The 25,918-nt window shown below is 43.6% G+C and overlaps 1 non-coding gene across 1 annotated transcript; it reads right to left on the reverse strand.

The window, feature by feature from the left end:
• Positions 1–18,944: 18,944 nt before the first annotated feature.
• On the reverse strand, positions 18,945–19,016 carry Trnap-agg. Its single transcript has one exon. It is a non-coding gene; the product is annotated as a tRNA-Pro (tRNA).
• Positions 19,017–25,918: the final 6,902 nt, after the last annotated feature.

The following is a 25,918-nucleotide window of genomic DNA, read 5'->3' on the forward strand; positions in this document are numbered from 1 at the left end:
TCCGCTTAGAGACATTCATTGTTATAGTTTTTTTGTTGAAAATAACTGGGTCAGTTTACTGGGGTAGATAGTATGCAGATGCAGCACAACTGGTTAGTAGAGACAGGAAGTTTGTTCGGTGAAATCTCATCATCCCGGGGACAGCGAATTCCAAAAACCGACGCCCAGTGAAGACGGGAATCGTCAGCGGAAGTTCTGTCTCTAGCAAAAGTTGCTCCCCGTTACACTGGGTAATTCTTCTTAACGTTTAAAGCCCCCGAAGAGACGTAGATGACACGGAGTCAGGTAATTTTGATATAAGACACATGGGGTCGCAAATGTCGGGTAATAACCGTAAAATGGATGAGAAATGTTGTGTCTGTGATGTCAACAGATGACGTACCTCGCCGCACGTGCAGCGGTTGGGCTTGGGTGTAAAAGAGTGATGAGGGCTGCAATACTTGTATTCGAGCAAACGTTGAAAATTTGTGACACCTTTTGTAAATGTAATCTGTCGTAAACATAGAAATTACAATTATTGTCCTCGTTCTAAACATATAAGAGGTGTTCTTATTTTGCCTTTCTTTCCTTTTTTTAACAGACAATATTTATTACAGAAAATGGAGTAAACAAATGTAAATGTCGTGTGACTAGGGCCTCCCGTCCGGTAGACTGTTCGCCGAGTGCAAGTCTTTCGATTTGACGCCACTTCGGCGACTTGCGCGTCGATGGGGATGAATTGATGATAATTAGGACAACACAACACCCAGTCCCTGAGGGGAATCGAACCCGAGCCCTTAGGATTGACATTCTGTCACACTGACCACTCAGCTACCGGGGGCGGACAGAAAATGGAGTCATTTGCTGATAACGACGAAATTCAGAAGCTTACACTCATTTACTTGTGACGCAATACCGTAGGTTTTGTTCTACTGTACTCTGCAATAAATCGGCGAAAACGGCGAGTCCGTTACCAAAAATAATAAATCTGACCTGAATGTAAACACATATGGCAAAAAAAAATGCTGCCTCCAGACGTAAGACTCAAACGCTGAGCTCTACGCGTGAAAGTCGCACAGGTGGGCCCAGACCCACACCGAACTGAATGCTTGACATGGGTTGGGATGATCAAGTGCGACAGACCGATAGGTTCAAGTGCTGCACGTGCGGCCAGGTACGTCATTTGGTGATGTCACATGTTCGACATCTGTCATCCACTTTTAGGGTATTTTCCATTTCCTACTCCATGTGTCTTATATTACATACCTTGCCTCAGCGTCGTCTACGTCAGTTCGGACTATATGTCAAAAATGTAATAAGCAGATTTCGTATACGAGTGTGTGTGCAGTGATGACTCATTACAGCACTAGCTTGTACAACAATATAAATTACAGGAAACTGAGAAGGCATGTAAAGACAAATGACATCAGAAACTAATTTATCGTTTACAAGAGGTGCCCGAAGCAGCGGCCACCGACAGCGCTACGCGAGTCACAGCGACGGTGCGTAGAACAGCGTACATTAGAAAAGACGTCAGGCATGTCGATTGTATGTCCAGCAGCAACGGACACTCGGGAAACTAGGCCTCCTTCAGATGTGACGGGACCTTCGTATACCAGGCTTTTCATTCGATCTCACAAGAAAAAATGCACGCAGCATAAATCGGGAGAATGGGCCGGCCGGGAAACTATACCACCCCACCCTATCCACTGCTGACCGCAAACAGCGACCAGGTGATTCCTGACGTTCCTTACTGAAGTAAGCTCTGGCTCCATCAGGCTGGAGCCACATCAGTCTGCAGGTAGTTAGAGGGATCTCGCACAGAAGTTCAGGTAAGACCTCCTGTAGGATGATGATATATGTGTGGCATCTTAAACGACTAGGTACGATGTACACTGCTACTAAGTTATTGTGCACAATGCCTGCGTAAACATTAACGGAAAACTTTTCTTGGTACGCGTGCGTTATTGTCCGATGTGGGTTACCATAAGCCCAAAGGTGAAAAGTATCACGTTCAACATACCCGACCGCGTAAAGGTAGTTTCATCAGTAACTGAAACATCTGGAGGGAGGGCTTCCATCGGCTGCAGTCTGCTGTAGGTAGATAATCGTCAGGAATCATTGCCTGCACTCTCCTCCGTAAATGATACGGATGTATTCGGTCTTCATATAAAACCTGCCGGCCGGGGTGGCCGAGCGGTTCTAGGCGCTACAGTCTGGAACCGAGCGACCGCTACGGTCGCAGGTTCGAATCCTGCCTCGGGCATGGAGGTGTGTGATGTCCTTAGGTTAGTTAGGTTTAAGTAGTTTTAAGTTCTAGGGGACTGATGACCTCAGAAGTTAAGTCCCATAGCGCTCAGCCATTTTAACCGTTTTGTAAAATCCTCCAAACTCTTTGATGGCTCACACCCAACGCATGTCCTTCAGCTCTCTAGCTTGTCGAAGGATTATCATCTACTTTATTTAGTATTCTTTCTTCCACCGCATAAGTTCTGCGATGTCTTTCTGTACTAGTTCCACTCCTAGGAGCATAAAACGATCCACTCGTGCGTAACTCCCGTTGAAGACGCTCGAATGTTCGACGATCCGGCTGATTCCTATCCGGGAATTGCTCCCTGCACATCCTTAGAGCAGCTAACCCATTTCGTTGTGCAGCCTCATAAATGAAATGCATGTAGGCAAGCTCCGCATTTGTGAAACGATGCATGCTGCTCGAGATCCATGTGGGAAATGATGAATCCAGCTAGAAATGAGTTCTTATACGCCACGGTCATAAGCGCTCTCTACCGGCTCAAGGCGGCATTACTGCGCACACATTCCTATACGACATCTGGTTATTTCGGTCCCCTCTACCCGCCGTTACATTTTTGACGATAGTTTAGGACCACTCTGTATACAGGGTCCAGAATGAGATTTTCACTCTGCAGCTGAGTGTGCGCTGATATGAAACTTCCAGACAGATTAAAACTGTGTGGTGGACCGAGACTCGAACTCGGGACCTTCACGGACAAGTGCTCTACCAACTGAGCTACCCAAGCACGACTCGCGCCCCGTCCTCACAGCTTTACTTCTGCCAGTACCTCGTCTCCTACCAAGTACGACTCACGCCCCGTCCACACAGCTTTACTTCTGCCAGTACCTCGTCTCCTACCTGGAGACGAGGTAGTGGCAGAAGTAAAGTTGTGAGGACGGGGCGTGAGTCGTGCTTGGGTAGCTCAGTTGGAGCCGGCACTGTAGCTCAGTTTGTAGTATCTTCAGGATACTATTTACGATTTTACAGTATATTTATGATGTGTGCTTTTTCTACTTCAGAGAGTAGTGTTTGAAATTTATAAGCTAATGTACAGAACTAATGTGACATAGAGATTGTGTGTCTAATAGTGTCAAAACACAAAACATTAAAGGTGCATTATTGGCTTATACTAGAAATTTGGAAATAGACAGTTTTTATAGAAATGTCCTTATCGATTGGTTAAAACCATAAGATTCTATCTGATAAATGTAATATTCAATGGCTGGCATATTGCCCTGTTCATTTTTGCACTGTGATGTGTAAGTCAGTTTCGCAGTGAAAGTCTGATTATATAGATCTGATCACTTCAGATACTTAAGATTCAATTAATGTCCGGAAAGTGTAGTTGGAAGGCTAGTCAACTTTATTATATATCTCCTTTCCGCCATTCTCAAGTATTTCAGAAATTGCCTAATATGATTATTAAATTGTTTTATATTTAAAATTATCCCACGAACTTGCTGATATCCATCATAAAGAAATTATGCTTCTGAAAAGATTGCAGCTCATGTAATTCAAAGTGCAGATTTTACTTCTTCAGGTTGAAGTTTGAAAGCCTTTAAAAATTTTTTTCTTGATGTTTAACGTAATTCTTTCTGGTAATTTAGTCAGTTGTCTTTCCTTAACGTCAGCGTAATTGAAATGATCAAACCGTTTTGTTTAAATAACTTCATGTATGTTTAACTTAGTATGTATTTGGAATGTGTAACATTGTTTTTTTTTTAATAAATGTTTTTATGAGGGGAAAAAAAGCGTGTTCGATCAGAGAGCTGGTTGGCCTCTGTAATAAAAAACTGAGTGGAAGGATCAACAAATGAACTTTGACGGATGCCATGTGACGTCCGCAACGACCAAACACAACGATCAACAATGAACAAAATGCAAAAAGTTGGTAGAGCACTTGCCCGCGAAAGGCAAAGGTCCCGAGTTCGAGTCTCGGTCCAGCACACAGTTTTAATCTGCCAGGAAGTTTCTTTTTGTATACAGGATGATTCAGCTGCCCCTAAGGTTTTAAGCAAACAGCAAACACCTTAAAAAAAAAAAAACATGTGATACTTTCATATCCTCTCGCTCGCTACACAAATTATTGGTGATACTGAAAAAACCGAACAGGGCCCACCACTTAACATTTCCGAGCTGAGATGCCGTGGTCCATACATAAGACTCTACCCTGACGTTTCGCCTTCGGCTGCGGAAGGCATCCTCCGAGGACAATCGGCAAACTGCAACGAGAGCACTAGTGAGCGCCGTATATATAAGCCATCGAGAGGGCGCCGCGGACAGGGGAGAGTCTTATGTATGGACGACGGCATCTCAGCCCGGAAATGTTAAGTGATGACAACACCTGCCGTGAAAGCCTTCATTCTATGAACAGGACCCTTTTGCAGTAGATTTAGTCTAGGTAAACATTGCACTCGGATAGGTTTTCGCTGAAGGCCACAGTTTTCGAGTATTCAAAAGAAACGCATTTGGACATTTCTGCATGATTTTCTTGAATAATTCGAAAACTATGGACTCTAACAAAAGCGGAACCCAGAACAAAATTTAATAACATTACATTACCTACTAAAAGAACCTGTTTATTTTTTCCGTGGGAGTAATAACTCACGCGTGGCGAGCGAGAGAATGTGAAAATCTTGCGCCTGGTATTTGAAGGCGTTGCAGGTTGCATAAAACCGATCAATAGGGGCAGCTGAATCACCGTGTGTGTGTGTGTGTGTGTGTGTGTGTGTGTGTGTGTGTGTGTGTGTTGTACCAGTTCGTGAAAATGGTGCAAACGCTGGGCGAGAGACAATTACGCCCGCTTCGGTTGCTCCTGGAGGAGTGACTGTGGAGAGCCGCATTTGCTTGGCCCACCGCAGCGGGTTGGAAACGGCGTAGCTGCCGGCCAGTCCGCCCACGACTGCGTTGCGGGGTCTACGCCGTCGCACCGACGCCACAGGCACGCGGTGACGTCACGCGGCGCTGGCGCCGGCCGCGGCGAAGGTATGCCGGGCAGGGCGATAGCTGGCCCGGCAAGTCACTGGGTTAAGTGGTCGGCCGCAGCTATGCAAACGCTCAATGCGGCCCTCCCACTGCCTGCCCGCACGTGGGAGACTAATTAAAAACCTCGAGCACTTCCAGCGCCATCACAATCATCGTGTAGATAAAGTACGGACTTTGTCGGACAGTCACTTCCTTGTACCTCCTGCTTGTAATGGTTCTTTATTTACGTGACCATTACGGCACTCCAACCGCAGTTCTCGATGCCAGTAATATCGTACTACTTTTCTGCGAAGTAACAGACATATTTTTGTGACAATATTCACATTTGGTTTTATTAATGTATAGGTACTCCAATGTATCGATATATTACAGTGATATGGTTCTTGGGTGTATTCATTTCTGTGAGACTGTCGTAATCTTTGACTTACTTGTAACCGTTTTGGCGCGAATGCACATAGGGCAGTCTATGTTTCACTTTGCAGAAGTTGTTGCTTCGCTTTGTAAAAGAACAGTCAAGTCTTGCGTTTGCTTAAAGTGGAAATTAAACATATGAAGATTGATACAAAACTGTTTTCTTGATGATGTGACAATTAAGAAGTATATGTGAATTTACAAGAAGTTTAATAAAAATGTGGATCGTGAACACCAAGTCAAAAATTATTTCTACCATACCATTGTTCTGATCTGGGATTGTTTAAACATTAAGAATTTCCTGAAACTTCAAATATTACTAAAATACAGATCTGGACCTTCTAGCAGTCACAGTGGAATCAGCCTAGAACCAACAAGATGAGCCATAACGACTTCGACGAAATCTACGTGGGAATCCATTCAAGGTAAGTGCCAAAATTAATGACTTTTTTACAGTGACTTCATTATTTCCATTCTGACGATACCATCCACAGTCAATAACTTTGTTGTTGCCCGATAAAGCGAACATATGCTGCGTGAGCAACATTATTAATCTGAAACTTCCTGGCAGATTAAAACTGTGTGCCCGACCGAGACTCGAACTCGGGACCTTTGCCTATCGCGGGCAAGTGCTCTACCAACTGAGCTACCGAAGCACGACTCACGCCCGGTCCTCACAGCTTTACTTCTGCCAGTATCTCGTCTCCTACCTTACAAACGTTACAGAAGCTCTCCTACGAACCTTGCAGAACCAGCACTCCTGAAAGAGAGGATACTGCGGAGACATGGCTTAGCCACAGCCTGGGGGATGTTCCCAGAATGAGATTTTCATTCTGCAGCGGAGTGTGCGCTGGCATGAAACTTCCTGGCAGATTAAAACTGATTTCTAACTTACTTTGCAAGTGGTGGTATTGTTAGATGCTCCTATCTGTCATTTGATAACTATTGTACCTCCATATTCATGTTGTATAAGAATTGATTCCTGGGTCTATCTCGGTCCTTTACAACAACAATTTTCCCTCCAAATTTGTTGTACGGATGGGCGAGAAGGCGCACCTTGATGTATCCACATTACTCTTATTTCTACGAGGAGCGTTCAGTACATAATGCAACACATTTTTTTCTCGGTTAGTTTCGATTAAAAAATTCGAGATTTGCTGTGGGACATCGTGGAATATTCCCGCCTCAGCCCGTATAGGTCCATGAAGATCCGATAGGTGGCAGCGCCCTACGTTGCCTTCAAAATGGCATCTGTAAATGAGGAGCTTTCCTAGCAGAGAGCCGTCACTGAATTTCTTTTGGCAGAAAACAGAGCATTACAGATATTCATAGGCGCTTTCACAGTGGCTACAGAGACCTGGCGGTGAACAAAAGCATGGCGAGTGGTTGACGAGGCGTCTGACATCAAAGCAACAAGGTCGCGCAAACCTGTCGCAACTCCTGCGTTCCGGCCGGCCGCACACAGCTGCGACTCGTACAGTATTGGAACGTGCGGACACACTCATTCGATGTGGACGACGGATCACAATCAAACACCTCGCTGCAACTATTTAACGTCCTCCCTCGAGGTGCAACGATCAACTCTGAAATGATTCTCGGCCAGAATGGCTATGTTTGTGAACCGTGAGTGTGTGGGATAATTATTTCTTTCTAATTTCTGCTACCAGTCACTTTTTTATTTTATGTTTAACAGAATACAACGCGTTTCGAACATTTTCTGTTCATCTTCAGGCGTTTATACTTACATACGTACATTACATACATACATACAGAGAAATGTTACTTAAAAATAAACAGTCTTAAACTAGATTAATCTAGAGCTCTTTGTCCATCGTTTGTTACTGTAGCGGCTGGTGTGGCATTTGGGGGGGGGGGGGGCAGTGGATGGCTTGATGTCGAAATCAGTGATGTCTTCTGCTGGTTTTCTTCCTTGTGGTTGATTATGTATGATATCACAGCCTTTATAGGAAGCAGATAGATTTGCATCAGTTATGTGTTACGAAAATAGTGTGAAAGCATTTTATATGACAGTTTATCACTTACGATTTCATCTTGCTGCTTTACTTGCATCACTGGTGTAATGGCGGGGCTACTGATTAACCTTACACTATTGCACATTGTATTTTGTCACTGATTGCCAACGTAATTCACTGCACAAATGCAGTTTGTGCAATGAAGAGATCGTTAAGGACGCAACGGCTACTGAGCCGTACAATGTAACGCGGCACGTCGGAACTCTACAGAGAGTCGCACGTGGAAACCGCAGCTGTCTCCCCGCTACCACCGCGGCGACATCTCCCCCCTGCACCCGCGGGCGCACCCATGTAAATTAACGCGACAGCAAGCCGTGTCGAAACGGCTAGCGGACCATAAAAACACGAGCGGCGGCAAAGCCAGGGGCTCGTGGCGTGCGTGTTCCTGGAAGAGCTGGAGACCGCGCTCTCCAATTACCGTTCCAGCACCATGCGGCGAGAGCATAGTCACAAAGCGGACAACCTGTTTGTAATCCGACAATTCCCTTCCGTCCGGCCGTCCTCTCTCACTCTGGTCAGTTTCCCTAATACCCGTACAGTGGTTGTAGCGAAAATAATGTGTTCCACTTTACAAGACTTCCAAATCATTATCGTTAGGGCCCAATGTGGAGTATAAACTTTTCCAATATAAATCCAGTTGATACTTGGATTTGTCCAAAGCGTATGATTTTAAATAATAATAATAAAATTTAATTTCAGTTCCCGATAATGCCCTTCAGTCATACACATGCACGTTGCTCTTGGACGTTTACTAAAACATAAAACTAACTTCGATCAAACTGTCGTCTCGGTTTAGGTATCTAGTAAACAACTTCCTACATCCATAAACCGCCCATTAGCGAGGAAACTTATCCGCCTATCTGCAGTTTATTTTCCATGATCATAATTACCCTACCTGATCAAAAGTACCCGGACGTCCATTTGTAGACATTAATACGGGTTGTGTCCATTCTTCGCCTTTCTGACGACTTGAACTCTGCTGCGGATATTTTCAACAATATGTCTGAAATCCGTCGAGGAGTGGCAGCTCATTCTTTCGCAAAGGGCGAATCAGAAAAACGTAGTGATGTTGGACGCTGGGATCTACAACGTACTGAACGTTCTAACTCATCTCAAAGGTGTGCCATTTGGTTCGCGTCAGAACTCTGGTAGGCCAGCCCATTTTAGGATTATTACTGTCCATAAACCATTGCCTAACAGATGCTGCTTTATCACAAAATTTATTGTCATGCTGATACAAAGAATCAGAGTCTCCGAACTGATCCTCTACTGTATGCAGTTAAAACCTGTAAAATGAATGCATATCCTCCAGCATTTAACGATTTCTGGAGCGCAGTAAGGAGACCGCAACATAACCACGAAAAACACCCCTACAATAATTGCGTACTTCACTGTTGGCCCTACTCATCATGCCAGGTAACGTTCGTTCTCGAGGCAGTCGACAAACAAAAACCTGTCACGCCACTTGCTAAATGTCTCCAAAGAGGTATACGTAAGATACTTCTGTGTTCGAGACGGTCGTAGCAGCAGAAAGAAGAGGTAAATTTTTCCTCTGAGAAGAAAATACAATTGAGAATATTTACTATTGAATTTCACTGAAGGTTTATTTCAGATTTGTTTGATGGTGTCTATTCGGCAGCCATTTATGACTTCACAGTTAAAAGTCGTAAAACACTGCCAGTTCAAAAATTCTAATTCATTATCCAGCCAGCAAGCAGTAAAAAATGGAATGGAATACACTGGCGAGCGAACAGAGACCATAATCCGCAGTCTTCGAATCGTAGGTAAAAAGGAAAGTAATTGTAACTGTGCGTGTTGAAATACTCCGACAATGAGGATAAAAGAAGAACAGGAGAATGATAGCAGTAAAAACTGAATAAAATAATGGAAACTAAAGAAAGTTTTCTCCAGAGACAAGTAACGGAACTTTACGGAACGTGATCAGAAGTACGTCAACTAAAGGTACGATACAGAATATTCCATTGATCATAGCACGCAAAAGCAATTTCGCCACAATATCCTGATCTTTAACCTGCTTAAAATCTCTTTTGCAAAACAACAATAGTTATGGTAGACTTGATTTTTCACTGCAATGGTAAACGATTTTCGTATACGTAACAGTGATAGTAATGGAAAGCCATCTTGTCGCGAACGTATATCACGAGTGAAATTTTCCACAACTATTGAGTTTCTGTTACATTTAAGTACTTGACTAACGGTGTGTACCTTTTATTGTGAGTAAAAAACACAAACCCTACCATCTAACTGCCACAGGTCATAGCGTGAGTCATTACTCCAAATCACTCGTTTCCATTCATCCGCAGTCCGATGTCGTCGCTTTTTACGCCACCTGAAGCGTTACTTAGCATTGATAACAGTTAGGTGTGGCTTACGAGGAACTGCTCGACATTCTGCCTCAATCTTTTTAATTTCTTATGAACTGTCACTGTGCTAGTTAGACTGTTGGTAGCACTTTGGAACTCACGACTGACTGCTTCCGCTGATCGAACACCAGTCCCCTCACTTAGCAATGCGCCACGCTGACCGTGCAGCTACCGATGCGGACGTGCCTTGCCTCTGTTTAGGTGTTGTCGCCCCTCCATGTTTCCTCTTCACAATCACATCGCCAACAGTCGACTTGGGGAGCTTCACAAGGGTTGAAATGTTCCTGGTCCATTTGTTATTCAGGTGACTTCCAGCGATCAGTTTATGTTCAAAGTCGCTGACCTCTCCTGACCGACCCATTCTATCGTCATTTCTTCAATACTGACAACCAAACACTTCCCGCCTCCTTTTATACCGGCGTGTCCGCTTCTCGTTACTTCCAGTAGTCAACCACGCTTCACATAGGGGTGTCAGGATATTTTTGATCAGATCGTGCATTTGCTTACGATAGTATGTTAATTATTTAAAAAATACTCTATGGTCCGTACAAATTTGATCGTAAAGGTTAGATATTCGGCACACAGGGTCCCCTCTTATTATGCGAATGCTTCAAGATACCGAAACGAGGTTTTCGGCAAACGATAATAGGCAGAGGGACACGTAATTCTGTTCTATCAATCGAGGTACAGAACGAAGTGTGGTTCTGTACACCGAAAGAGGTACTTTTCCGACAACATCCATACGCTCTTGGAAAGGCGATAAAAGCGATATAAGGCTTATTAACTTTGGCACTATGGCTATATGCAAAAATATACGAAAAATGTGGTGCAATTGGAAGACTAGGCATCTAGAATCGGGTATTGCGGTGTTAAAAGCGCCAAGTGAGGTTCTCACTCCAGACTCCGTCATAGCTTTGTTTTTTTTTTTTCTTCAAAAATGTTCAAATGTGTGTGAAATCTTATGGGACTTAACTGCTAAGGTCATCAGTCCCTAAGCTTACACACTACTTAACCTAAATTATCCTAAGAACAAACACACACACCCATGCCCGGGGGAGGACTCGAACCTCCGCTTGAAGACAGCACACATGTCACTTAAAAAGAATCTTAGCTCACACTGTAACCACGTAATATAAAGTAGAGCTAACAGGAAATACATCTTATCTTAGCAGCGTAGGCCTATCTCCTTGCCTCTCACTATGGCTGAATCTGGTATAAAATCCCTACTTGGGGTACTTTGTAAACCTGACGTTTTTCCTCGATGGTTCCAACACAAGTGAACATGCCTTAGAGACCGTTTCGTCCAGCCATTACAAGGAAGAATACCAAATTATTCAAGTAGCACAAAATCCTATCCCAGATTCATACAAAAGAGGAAATTATAAATCCGATGACAGCAGTCACGGGTCGATAGCGTCCATCTCTAATGAGTACGAAAATTTAACACGCAAATTTCCACCATGAAAAAATTTTTGCTCGGTATTCCAGGCCAGTCGAAGTGTTACCGAAGTACAAGGTTATTGGATGGTACGATCAAAATGTTTTACTATCCACCGAGAATAGTGTTTAAAAAAACTCACTATGGTTTGGATTGGCGAAGAAAATAGTAATTTAGTTCAAATTGCTCATGGGGTCGCCCCCATTACACCGCCTAAAGAGCAGCAGGAGAGGTGAGCGCAGACTCCCCAGTGAGGTTGACTGCATGAACTGCTTCCTTACCGGTAGAGAGACACCACGAGGCAGAAAAACTAACGGAGACCCGCTTTTCAGACCCACTCTGACGCAGGTTCTCGTCGATGCCGTGTGGTTCTGAGGTAGCGCTTAAGAATCAGTGCGGAACTTTGCTACCTTCTCTGCTTGCCACGAACTGACCTCCATTACTCTGCAGTCAATTGCGTTTAGATTCATATCTGTAAGAACCTGGTCGCGTCGCGAGAGGATACAAGCGACTACCGCAACTGCCGAACTTACGTGCACACGCAGTCTGCTTTGCAAACCGACAGCACAAAAAAATGGTTCAAATGGCTCTGAGCACTATGGGACTTAACATCTATGGTCATCAGTCCCCTAGAACTTAGAACTACTTAAACCTAACTAACCTAAGGACAGCACACAACACCCAGTCATCACGAGGTAACCGACAGCACACTATATGCCGATGCTGCTGGAATAAGAGCTGCCAAACATACTAACCTCACCACTCAAATCTCGTTTCTCTCATGCTCAACAATACTTCACATCTTCCTCTCAGGATTGTTTCCTACGCTTTTACTACACTGCGCAAAATAAATACAGGACTACTTTTTTCAAACCCGATAAGTCTCTCTACTTGTCATCTGTCACTTCGAAATTTGGCTCAAAGGTGCCTACAACCTTCCTCTGTAAATATGCAAAAGCATGGCGCCCTGCGACGTCACCCTCGGGAACGGTGACGCTTCTAACAGCACGATAACGACACACGCGAAAGAAAAGGCCACAATTCAAAAGTTCATGTGAGGCTTAAGGTGGGTTAATGATGTCACATTGGCATCAAATTTCACCATAATTCTGCCCAACGCCACTGTGAACGTGTCACACGACGGGAAGGTCTCCCCCCCCCCCCCCCCTTACCCACGTTTACACCCGCTTCTTTCAACGCCTCTGCGATGGACGTCACAACCGCGACGCCCAGCATTGAAATCAAGCTGCTTTCTTATGTGTGGCCGTATCAACATTGTAAACACACGCCGCTCGGAATCCACAGGAAAAGGCCTTAGGGCGTGGCATAGAGGGCGTTAGTGAAACCACCCCCTTCCTTGGGGCGTTGATTCCCACACATTTTGCAGTCGAAAATGACATACAATTCGCAGTGCAGAGAGCAATATGACGACGTTCTTGACAATTTTCGACTTTGCTGACATCCCTCAGGCGATTCAACCCTTCTCTAAGGACACTGTGGGCCAGTAACCCAGCTGAACGCGATCCCACGCCTTTGGGCTGCATTGCGACTGTAGTTTCTGCTCTGGTGTACAGTATGGAACCAATAGGGACTGTTTAAAACCATTCGACGAAATTTAAACGGGATCCACAGCAACAATGAGTGCTTATGCTTTTTCAGTCCTCCAGTTTCGCGCCCTTGTGTAATCACAGACACATGCTTGAATAAAACGGCAGAGGGTCCTTCAAAAGCACCCCACTACGGCAACACCACCGGTGACACCAATCCGTCTTTGTCGAGCACTTTAAAAATGTGCCTCTGGAGACAGAGCCCGTGGCGACAGACCCAGGCGCAGCTGCTCTTGCGCCACTACGCTGCTGCTCTTGCCCCTGCCAGTAGGCCATCATAAATCATATGGTGTCCAAGGGATTGCCTGTCTGCAGGCGCCTAGGACTTCGTAAAAGATTCTGTCTATATACATTGAAGTGCCAAAGAAACTGGTATAGGCATCCGCCTTCAGATACAGAGATATGTAAATAGGCAGAACAAAGCGTCGCACTGGGCAACGCCTATATAAGACAACAAGTGTCTGGTGCTGTTGTTACGTAGATTACTACTGCTACAATGGCGGGTTATCAAGATGTGAGTGAGTTTGAAAGTGGTTTTATAGTAGATGCACGAGCGATGTGACACAGCATCTCCGAGGCAGCGATGAAGTGGGGATTTTCCCGTACGACCATTTCACGAGTGTACCGTGAATATCCGGTATCCGGTAAAATATCAAATCTCCGACATCAATGCGGCCGGAAAAAGATCCTGCAAGAACGGGACCAACGACGACTGAAGAGAATCGTTCAACGCGACAGAAGTGCAGCCCTTCATCAAATTGCTGCAGTTTTCAATGCTGGGCAATCGGCAAGTGTCAGCGTGCGAACCATTCAACGAAGCATCATCGATTGGGCTTTCCGAGCCGAAGGCCCATTCGTGTACCCTTAGTGACTGCACGACATAAATATTTACGCCTCGCCTGGGCCCGTCAACACCGACATTGGACTGTTGATGACTAGAAACATGTTGCCTGGTCGGACGAGTCGCGCTTCAAATTGTATCGAGCGGATGGACGTGTACGGGTATGGAGACAACCGCATGAATCCATGCACCCTGCATGTCAGCAGGGGACTGTTTAAGCTGGTGAGGGCTCTGTAATGGTGTGGGCTGTGTGGAATTGGAGTAATATGGGACCCCTGACACCTCTAGACATGACTCTGGCAGGTGACACGTACTTAAGCATCAAATCTGATCATCTGCATCCATTCAAGTCCGTTGTGCATTCCGACGGACTTGGAAAATTGCAGCAGGACAATGCGACACACTACACGTCCAGAGTGGCTACAGAGTGGCTCCAGGAACACTCTTCTGCGTTTAAAAAATTCCGCTGCCCACCAAGCTCCCCAGACATGAACATTACTGAGAATATCTGGGATGCCTTGCAACGTGGTTTTCAGAAGAGATCTTCATCTCCTCGTACTCTTGCAGATTTATGGACAGCCCTGCAGGATTCATGGTGTCAGTTCTCTCCAGCAATACTTCAGACATTAGTCGAGTCCATGCCACGTCGTGGTGCGGCAGTTCTGCGTGCTCGTGGCGATATTAGGCAGGTGTACCAGTTACTTTCGCTCTTCTGTGTAGGTAAATTTTTAATGTGCTCAATAAAGGCAGGTGGGTGACACCGAAGATGTTGCCGAAGTGGGATGTCTTAGAAGGGCCCTTTGCCATTTTACTTATGCATGTGTCAACGTCACATCCTTCTGTGATCACTCCACAGAAGGCAGCGAAACAGGAGGGATAAGCACCGTTCACTGCTTTGGATTGTGTTCATATTTCGTCGAATGGTTTTGAACGGACGCTTCTGGTTGCACCCTGTACACCAGAGCAAAAACTGCAGTCGCATTGATTTTTCAGAAAAAGCACAGCACATCTCATTTCCCACGTTACGTACAAATAACCAAACCCGTGATTTATCGAAATTCGTAATTTTATGCAATGACACTAAAGCACCTGAAATAAGCACTGTCCATCCCGAGAATGGACCGTGGATCAGTGGATAAGTCTCACCTCACTTGACGAATCAGGTTTCGTTTTACACCAGCTCGATGATCGTGTCCGGATGCGCCTTAGTTCAAGCGAACAGCCACAAGAAACATTTTTCGCGCCACGGACGAAGGCCGGTGGGTACAGCATTATGCTACGGGTAACATTCAGGTGGACTTCCGTGGGACCTGTGATAGTAACACACTATCATCATAACAGCTGTGGACAACGGGAACGTTATTGCACACCACATGTATCGTTTCACGCTTGACGTCTGCCACGACAGCAATGGTATCCTCCAGTAGCATAACTGTCCTTAACACAAGACCAAAATCGTGCTGCAGTGGCTTGAGGAGCTTCTTAGTGAACTTGCGTTAATGTTTTCGTAGCCAAACTCGCACGATCTATTGGGCAACATCTTCGCGCCCATAAACCACCGGAAACCTCATAAGAACGTACCGAATCCGTGCCACGCAGAATCGCCGCTATATTGCGTTCCAGAGGAGAACCAACAAGCTTTCATGCAGGTTGTCATAACGTTTGGCATTAAAATTCCGGGTAATGTGGCTTGCATTTCCCCGAGTTCTTTCCTTCTTTCAGAGGAGAAGGGTTGGGTGGTCTGACTTAAAGAGATTGTAGGAAGTGAAATGACGGGGTTTCGCGGTTAGTCTCAGAAGATTTTCTCACTTCCCGAATTCTCTCCAACCAAGTTTCTAATTTACTCCTATTGTCTGTTACATAACACCATTACACGACGAGGGTCGACAAAGCGAGAAAATTCGTGGAACAACGGTTTTAGAACAGTTGTGACACCTGGTTTTTAACGACTTTACCGAATTGGAGGCTCTGAAAGTGATCCGACTGTATGACGTCTTCATACTTTCGACACGAGGGCACAGAACTGGTTCAAGTGCTTGCAACACCGTGTTCACAGTGTAAAATGACGTGACTTCTACGAAAAGCCGTTGGTATACTTTAGGACAACGGTCGTGAAAATTCGTAGTTCACACCATTCACGGGAAGAAAAATACTGTCATTTGGAACTATTCAGCAATTTCCGACCGCTGTTTGTAGTTATATTCATGAGAGCGCTCACAAATGACACAGTTACTTCACGTTCCCGAGAAACAGGGTCTGTCATCGAAACTGCGAAAGTAAGCTGTGTTTCGTAATTTTGGGCCATAAAAAACACGGGACGCTTAGGTCAGCACGTGGCCCACGGCCGGGCAGTCGGCGTTAATGACTGGGACCTGATGAGGTCTGCGCTATATATAGGGACATTACCGCCGCTGGCATCAACACGTCCTGGCGCGCGGTCGGTCATGCACAGGTTCCACTTTCTGTGCGACCGTCAAGGACGGATGCGCCGTGCGCATACGTGGAGATGCATGTCGCTGAGCTCGCGGGAAGTCCTGTTTAGGATGCCGGAACGTGCATCCTCTCTCGCCATAAATCACGGGCCGGACGTCTTGCGGAGAAGATCTGGGCCGCTGGGAGCGATGTTGTAGACGTCTTACTGCTACTGCCTTCGTGCTTTTGGTAATTTTTCACGTTTGCTTTGACATGCTTTTCGCGGTGCGTGAAGTTGGTACGCGTTATATGTGCACGGTGTAACTCTTAAAACTTGCACTCCTTTTATTTTGTGAATGATTCAACATGTCGAAAGTAGTTGTTCGTCGAGGCGAAAAGAGTTTAGGGGTGACATAAAGGGCGTCATCGAATTCACCACTTCCTTGAGGCGTTGATTCCCACACATTTCGCGGTCGAAAGCGACGTTCCGCAGTGGGATGTGCAACAGGGCAATGTTCTTGACAACCTTTACATCGCTGACACCCGTCAGACTGTTTATCCCTTCTCGATGGACATCATGTGCCAGAAACCCCACTGAAAGTGATAGCACCCCTTCGGAGTGCAATGCGACTGCAGTGTTTGCCCTGGTGTACAGGGTGCAACCACAAGGGTCCGTTCAAAACCATTCGACGAAATATGAACGCAATACAAAGCAGTGAACGCTGCTTATCCCTCCTGTTTCGCTGCCTTCTGTGGAGTGATCACAGAAGAATGTGACATTGACACCTGCATGAGTAAAATGACAAACGGCCCTTCTAAGTCGTACTGTTATTGTTTCTATTGATGAGGCTAATGCTTCAGACAACAAGTAACAAATATCGCGTGCTCGCACAGTCCACACATCTCTCTTTTTCTTTTCTTTTCTTTTTTTTTTTTAATTTCGACAGATGCTGTCAAGTTTTTACAAATATTTGAACTTGAAAAACACTTTCAGACTACCAAATAGAAAAAACTAAGGAAGCTGAAACGTTTCCTTAAGAAAGTGTACTATTGCACACAATACTTTTAAATAAAAATTGCAGACCCTTTAAAAAGTACGTACTGCAATTAGTTGCTTTCAGTTTTCTTAGTCTTCTTATCTTCCCCAAATTATTTCATCCTCATTTGGCATGTTCCTAGTGTCATTGCGTTTTTGAGTTTCAGAATCCTGTCTTTCGTTTTTCTGGCAGTGAACTTAATGGAGGTTTATACTGTTCGTACGTCGTCCGTGAGTTGACGATGAATCAACAGCAGTATCAATGAGAGCCTTTTAAGGGTGTCCGTTAGCTCCAGTGCCTTGATTTGTTGGTTCTCGTAAATAACGATTAAATTTTTAATCGATCGTGGTTCATCCATTCATGCTACAAGGCAGTAATATTACAGGAGTTTTTTCCGTGCAATGTAACTAAATCGATCGGTCAGGGAACACAGTTCTTCCGAGATTCTGGGCATCCGGATACCGTCGCGGACCATGTACATTTTTACATAATTACAACTTTCTAAATGTCATGAGTATTCCCTATTCTGTACCTGCTCTTTTCTCAAACCTCCCAAGAGAGATAATCTGGTAGGCCTATGTTAAGGAAAACCTCCATGTGAGAGGATCGACTTCTGTACCCGTGTACTTCTAAAAGTGAGAAAAATGCCTCGTCTCTTGGAGTTACGCTTATACAGGTTCGAGTGCAGCACGTTCAGTGGCAAAGCTTGATGCCATTGCCTGTCAAATCTTCATGGCAAGAGCTAATACGAAAGAACCAAGATGAAAAGAGGCGAACGGAGAATACAGTCACGATACATTCGTAACTGAGTGCTGTTACTGCGGACGTCTCATCCCACTATTACGTTGCTGTGGCGTAGATTTAAGCCATAAGGTTAATTCCCACGCTCATACCCAGTGACGAGCATTGGAAGGTATAAGCCAGTTGGTTGTCATTCTCAGTGACCCTAACCATGATACAGTAAGTCACGCCAATACCACTGTAGATACCGCACGAGAGTCCATCATTGCGTAAGAATTCGTTAAGTAAAAATAAGGATACTAAATTATTCATAACTCATTATCGTAGGTGGGACTGTTGACGTATTTCACTGCCGTTCACTGCACTCTTTTACGGTTTGAATAGAGATGTATTCTGGAACAAAGAAGCGTGTACGGCTAGCGTCTGGCGACATCAACTAGTGAAAGACATAAGCATGTTAAAATGAAATGAGCTAGCCCTTCCAGAGAAGGAAACGAAGTATAGACAACGGGAAAAATATCTTTAATGCAGGTTTTACCCACATTTTGCTTCTCATATCAGAGTTCGAAAGATATGCGTTTCCTAATAAACTAGGCTAAGGTTTAATTGTTCTGAAAAACCTGATCAGTAAAGCCTCTGTAGTCTTATCTCTAATGCTACATTACGTAATATTTCATTTATATGCATAAATATATTTCGGCAAATATTAGAAAAACAGGTGAATTAATAAGTATTTTACAACAGTTAGTTTATTGGGAATTCTTATTATAAATTAAAATAGTAGGGCTCGTCCGGGATTTGAACCCGGGACCTCTCGCACCCTAAGCGAGAATCATACCCCTAGACCAACGAGCCACCATACAGATTTCACATCATACGTAAGTACTAGAGAGAAACAACAGATCATCTTCAGTGCTTCCAAACATTTCGTCGAGATTTTTCTTAAAATATATAGTGATTTATTCGTTATTTAACCCTGTTAGCAAAGTTATCGCCGAAAATGTTTCGCCAAGTAGTTGGACCCGAACTTTGTTAAAAAAAAATTATACGCGATGGGAAAAGCAAAACTTAACGACGATAATAATATATAGGAATACGTGACTAGGATGGCAACAGCGGCCGCCGCTCGGCTGAAGACACCGCTACGTGGCGCACACATCGCAGCGAGGCTTCCGCTGTCTCGCTCGCAGCTTCGTATTACCATCTCTCCCTCACCATTTTCACGATTCCGCGAAGAGCTGATAAGGCGACAAAAATATATCTCTCGCCGGCTGCAGTTGTATAAAACTGTCTCCGTCGTATCAGTCTACAGATACTCTTGTGAAGCGTACACAACAATGCTTGACATTCACTTTCAAACCAAATGATAACCGACGAGTTCCACTGTGCCAAAATACAACCGCCTTACTTGTCGAGGCTGCTCTAGGTAATCACACAGTAAACAACATGTGAATAGGGCAGATGCAGTCGGACAAGGCTGGTAGTTGGATTTCAAATTAAATTACAATGAGCTGACAAAAATCATGGGACACCGATATACACAACAGCAGATGGCGGTAGTATCGCGTACACGCGGTATAAAAAAGGCAGTGATTTGGCGAAGCTGTGATTTGTACTCAGGTGATGCATGTGAAAAGGTTTCCGAAGTAATCACGGCCGAACGACGGGAATTAACAGACTTTGGACCCGGAATGGTACTTACAGCTACAAACATGGGACATTCCATTTCGGAAAATGTTAAGGAATTCAATATTCCGAGATCCCAGGTGCTAAGAGTGTGCTGAGAGTACCAAATTTTGGTCATTACCTCTCACCACAGACAACGCAACCGACAGACGTCTCTTAACGATCGAGAGCAGCAGCATTTGCGTAGAGTTGTCAGTGATAACAGACAAGCGACACTACTTGAAATAACCACTGAAATCAATGTGGGACGTACGGCGAACGTATCCGTTAGAACAGTGCGGCAAAATATGGTGATAATGGGCTTTGGCAGCAGAAGACCGACGCGTGTGCCTCTGCGACAACGCCTGCAGTCTCTCTCCTGGGCTCCTGACTATATCGGATGGACGCTAGTTAACTCGAAAACCGTGGCCTGGTCAGATAATTCCCTGTGTCAGCTGGTAAGAGCTGATAGTGGGGTTCCAGTATGGCGCAGACCCCACGAAGCCATGGCCGCAAGTTGCCAACAAGGCACTGCGCAAGCTGGTGGTGGCTCTACAGTGGGTTAGGCTGCGTTTGAGTGAAATGAACTGGGTCCTCTAGTCAAACTAAACTGATCAATGACTAGAAATGATTATGTTCGGCTACTTGGAAACCATTTTTAGCCATTCATTGACTTCATGTTCCCAAACAACGAAGCAATTTTTATGGGTGACAATACGCCATGTCACCGGGTCCCAGTTGTTCGTGACTTGTTTGAAGAACATTTGGACAATTAGAGCGAAAGATTTGGCCACCCAGATCGCCCGATATAAACCCCATCGAACATTTATGGAACATAATCGAGAGTCAGTTCGTACACAAAATCTTGCACCGCAACACTTTCGCAATTGACGGATATAGAGACAGCATGGCTCAATATTTCTGCAGGGGACTTCCGACGAATTGTTGAGTCCATTCTGTAAGTAGGCTGTTTAGGTTTTTTTATTGGTAACGCCACCTCTGTATGAAAATCACTGGCTGTGCTGTGTGCAGTCTGTGGCTGCTTTGCATTGTTGTAATACTCGCCATTGTAGTGTTAGGCAGCTGGCTGTGAACAGCGCGTAGCGTTGCGCAGTTGGAGGTGAGCCGCCAGCAGTGGTGGATGTGGGGAGAGAGATGGCGGAGTTTTGAAATTTGTCATGAACTGCTATATTTATATATGATGATATCAAGGTAAATACATTGTTTGTTCTCTATTAATATCTTTGATTTGCTAACTATCCCTAGTGCCTTCCATAGTTTGAATCTTTTATTTAGCTGGCAGTAGTGGCGCTCGCTGTATTGCAGTAGCTTGAGCAGCGAAGATTTTTGTGAGGTAAGTGATTTGTGAAAGGTATAGTTTAATGTTAGTCAGGGCCATTCTTTTGTAGGGAATTTTAAAAGTCAGATTGCGTTGCGCTAACAAAATATTGTGTGTCAGTTTAAGCACAGTCATGTATAATTGTTCAAAGGGGACGTTACATATGTCGACCCTTAGCCTAGGATACCTCACTGGAATCTTCTGATTTTTTTTTCTTGTAGTTTGTGTAATTAGTGTAGCTATTGTTTATTGCTAGCGCGTAATTGTAGAGAAAATCTCCTTTGTAGTTGCAGTCTTTCATTGTTGTACAGTAAAACAGTTGTGGCATGCATGTAGATTTGCACCAAGTATTTCGCAGCTGCAATTAACTAGATATTATTTTCAGTGCTATGTTAATGTGTTCTCTTATTTTTGATCTTCAAATTGTGTTTTTCTGTGTTATCGCGTGAAATATTGTGACAATAATGGCGTGTGAAAAACGTAACACTAGGCTCCAAAGTAAAATGAGAAATAATAGTGACGACGAGCGTAGCTTGCCAGCACCACTGTGTAATGAATTAACAGACGTTCAAAGCAGTAATTTGGTAACTGTGCATAGGGAAATGGAGCGGGCGTCAAATAATGGTATAGACAGTGAAACAGGTAGTGAACAGGGAAGCATTATCGATCGATCGCTCGGCAACAGCTCGCCTCAGGAATCCGAAATGACAGGACTCAATTTTGTAAATACTGTGCATTCAGGGTTTGCGTCCTCACCGTTTTTTCAAATGAGTCAAGACACATTTTCCGCTTGTCAAAATGTGAATGTTGCCGGTGCAAATTCACTGCCGAAAAGCACTGAGGAACATGTTTCAGACACCAGTGCATTGTTGTTACAATTAATGCAACAAATGGGACAAAAGCTTGAAAAGTTAGACACAATGGAACAACACCAGAGACAAACACAGCAACAGTTAGACACAGTGGAACAAAATCTCAAAAAGTTAGACACAGTGGAACAAAATCTCAAAAAGTTAGACACAGTGGAACAAAATCTTAAAAAGTTAGACTCATTGGAACAAACTCTTGAACAAACACGTGAAGACTTAACTACTGAGTTACATAACATTGAATCGAAATGTCAAAAAGTCTGTAATGACGTAAAAACACAAATTTGTGAGCATTTTCAACCTATTTTTTCGCGGCATGAAAATGCATTACAGAATCACGAAGCAGCCATAAAAGAACTGCAAACCACTGTTCATGAAAATCATGAGACCTTGTGGGCTAAAATTGACTCAGTTGCATCTACCGATTCGGTTACGGAACTTGCAAAAACTCAGGAAAACTTAAAGGACACAGTAGATTCGATTTCAACACAAATGGACGCTCTGAAACTTGGTTCAGAAAAACACACTGAGGAAATGTGTTCACTATCGGAGAAAGTAGCCGAACTTTCGGATCAGGTCACTAACTTATCTACAAAGGTAGATGATGATCTGAATGACACAAGACCTGTAGCCTTCACTGACACAGAAGAGTATGAACAAATTAGAAAATTCAAACAGAATCAAAATCAAATCAATACACAGTACAAAAGAGAAATCCGGGAAGTACAAGATCAGCTGACACAGGTAATACAAGAATTACGTATTTCAGAGGATACTCGCGCCCCAATACGGGAAGAGGGACACAGAAATACGGAACAGCCACAATATAATAACACAGGGCATTTCGGAAGTTATGAAAGAAATTGGCAATGTGCACCGAATTTTGAGATGGAACGGCCGACACGACCTAACAATGACCGATATGCGACTCGCCGACATGATGATTTTGACTATAAGCTATTCATTACTACACGTAAATTCAAAACATTTAAGAATTCTGACAACGACATTCATCCACAAGCATGGCTCTATCAATTCTCGCATTGTTTTCCTCCCAACTGGTCGTTAGAACACAGATTAGAATTTATGTGTGGCTACTTGGAGAATGAACCAGCTGTAAGAATGCGATCGGTAATTCACGATTGCCACAGTGAAGGAGAGTTTTACCATGCCTTCCTCTCAGCATATTGGTCTCAAGCTACACAAGACCGTGTAAAACATAGCATCATGATGATGAAACACTTTGAACAATCTGAATTTTCCAGTCTTGTCAAATATTTTGAAGACATGTTGCATAAGAATCAGTATCTTTCAAACCCATACAGCCCCTCAGAACTCATCCGCATTTGCTTAATCAAACTGCCTGAACATTTACGACACATTATTTTGGCAGGACGTTGCAAAGACGACATTGAAGCATTTCAGGGACTCTTACAAGAATTAGAAATTGACACTGGCAATCGCGGAATGCGGAAACAGGAACACAACAATTACAGGTCACATCCGTCACAATTTCTCGATAATAACTGGACGCGACAAGGCTATTCTCACAACACAAATCGTGACCAAAACAGACACCACCCGTATGACAACCGTTGGCAGAGTAGTAATAATTACAGGGAAAGATCACCTCTCCGCGGTAATGACTATCACAGAGACAATCAGAGAAACAGACAAATTGGAAACCAAAACAATTATTATCAAGGGAGACAAAATAACTTCAGACGCAACAGTTCAACGCGCAGTTACGATTCCGGGAGAAATTCTCCACCACATGACCGACAAGAAAGAAACTACAGGAACTACCGACATGACGACAGACGATATGATCGTAACGACAGATCTGAATTGCATCAGAACTGGCGGGATTCGAACAGAGCAGGGCCTTCTCGTCAGAGTGAATTTGTAGAAGTTAGGTCTCCTAATCCCAATAACGACGCGCGCCAACAAAGAGACAGACAATGACTCGCACAGCAGGCAGCTGCGTGCGGCCGCTGGCTCAGGGAAAAATAACAAAGACGCTAGCCTTGAGAAAAGATTTAGCATTCTTTACCGATGTAAACAACATGATAATTGCTTTGAAGATGAAAGTCTGCGTACTAGGAAGAGTAAAGGATTGCACCACACTTCACATGTAAAACTGCTTACTGAGAGATAATCTGCTTTTTAACTTTGTCTTTGCCATAAAACTTTTCACTTTACATTACTAGTATGCTTTAGAAACTGTTACCATGCAACAATGTTTTGAAGTTAAATATCCAGTCAAGAACCAAGAGAACTTATTGAAACAGAAATGACGAATGCATTGTTATTGCGAACAGACGACACAGTGTTATTGTGTGTATACATTCCTCCTTGTTAGTTGCACGATTACGTAACGAATATGAGGCTTACGTACTTAGAACATTTACCAGTACTGCTAATGAGATTTTAATGCAACATTTTGGTTTACTTGAAAATATATTCTGGATTTAAAGTACTTTCAGTGAGATACCAGATGGCACAGTGATCAGTTTATTAGACAGCTACACGACTATATCACGACGCTACTAATGAGTGACAATTTACAATGTTGCTTTTGCAGTGTTTCTGATTTATATCTGCACAGTTTTCTGTTTTATTCTGGAAAGTAAAACAGGTTTTAGTAGTAACTTTTGTGGTATAGCTACAATGAGACTGCCTTTTCCGTAGCACAACAATACGTTATAGCACAGTACTTTCCTCATCACGGCAATAAGCGTAATAACTAAGACATTTATACGCAAAGCATTTCACTTTTGTGTATTATGAGGTAAGTACATTGACTTCTGCATAACTTAGCTTTCGGAGGACGATAACTACGACACTTCCACACAGATTATGTTGCAACAAGACGCACATTTAGCGCTACAGTACACGCATGTGAGTGATCAATTTTGTACTTAAAACATTTATTTTTAAAGATATTTGAAGTACAATAATACAAAGGTTTTCCGTAATACATTTCATTCCATTGCTGTAATCTGTAACACCTGAGGGTATAATTACATTAATCCTCAGGGGGGTACACGCTTACTTTGTGTACCATGTGTGTGGCAACCACAAGGAGCCCTAGCTAATATGGTATTTGCTTACACAACTTTACACATCGGTACCATATTTCTCTAACACATAATTACACAGCTATCTGATCATTTAACTGAGAGATAAACATTTTTTTACTACATCAGTAACACATGTTTACGCAATACACAGTTGGGTAACTTCACACTTATGACACTGTATTTTATCTGTACTTTGTAAACTGTTCATATTTTTTCGGAATCATTGTGATACTATGAGAGCTTTGAATGATGTATTTGGTATGAGATCATGATTTTTAAAGTACGTTTGAGGTAGATGACACTATTGAAATGAGCAGAGAATTTTTTTTAGGTTTTGAAATTATTACAGAAAGCTACGATGTTTTTGAGATTTGACTGAGGTGTTATGATGTTATTATTATGACGACGATGTGTACTATGCTGTTGAGATATGTTTATGATCAATAAGATGATGCTACCGTATATGAGGAATAAGAAGTATGTTGGAAACCAAGAATCGTACTTTAAGAGTTATGAAATGTGCGTAAATGCGTGACTGTATCACAATGCTGACGAATATTTTATTTGGACACTTATATTTATAGGATTTTCTTTCTACAGATTTGCAACGCTAATTCTTGACCTGTGAAATATTTTTATATGAGACTACCACTGTAGCGGAAACTGTTGTCGTAAATATTTCCGTAAGAAAATTAAGTCACCACCTGCACGTAATGCGTCGTGGGCACCCAGCTGTGTCAGACGCCTGGAGAAAAAGCCATTAGCGCGTGCCTTTCAGAGCACAGAAAAAAAAAGGAAGGC

This window comes from Schistocerca piceifrons, chromosome 5 (assembly GCF_021461385.2).
Source record: "Schistocerca piceifrons isolate TAMUIC-IGC-003096 chromosome 5, iqSchPice1.1, whole genome shotgun sequence".
Classification (NCBI taxonomy): domain Eukaryota; kingdom Metazoa; phylum Arthropoda; class Insecta; order Orthoptera; family Acrididae; genus Schistocerca; species Schistocerca piceifrons.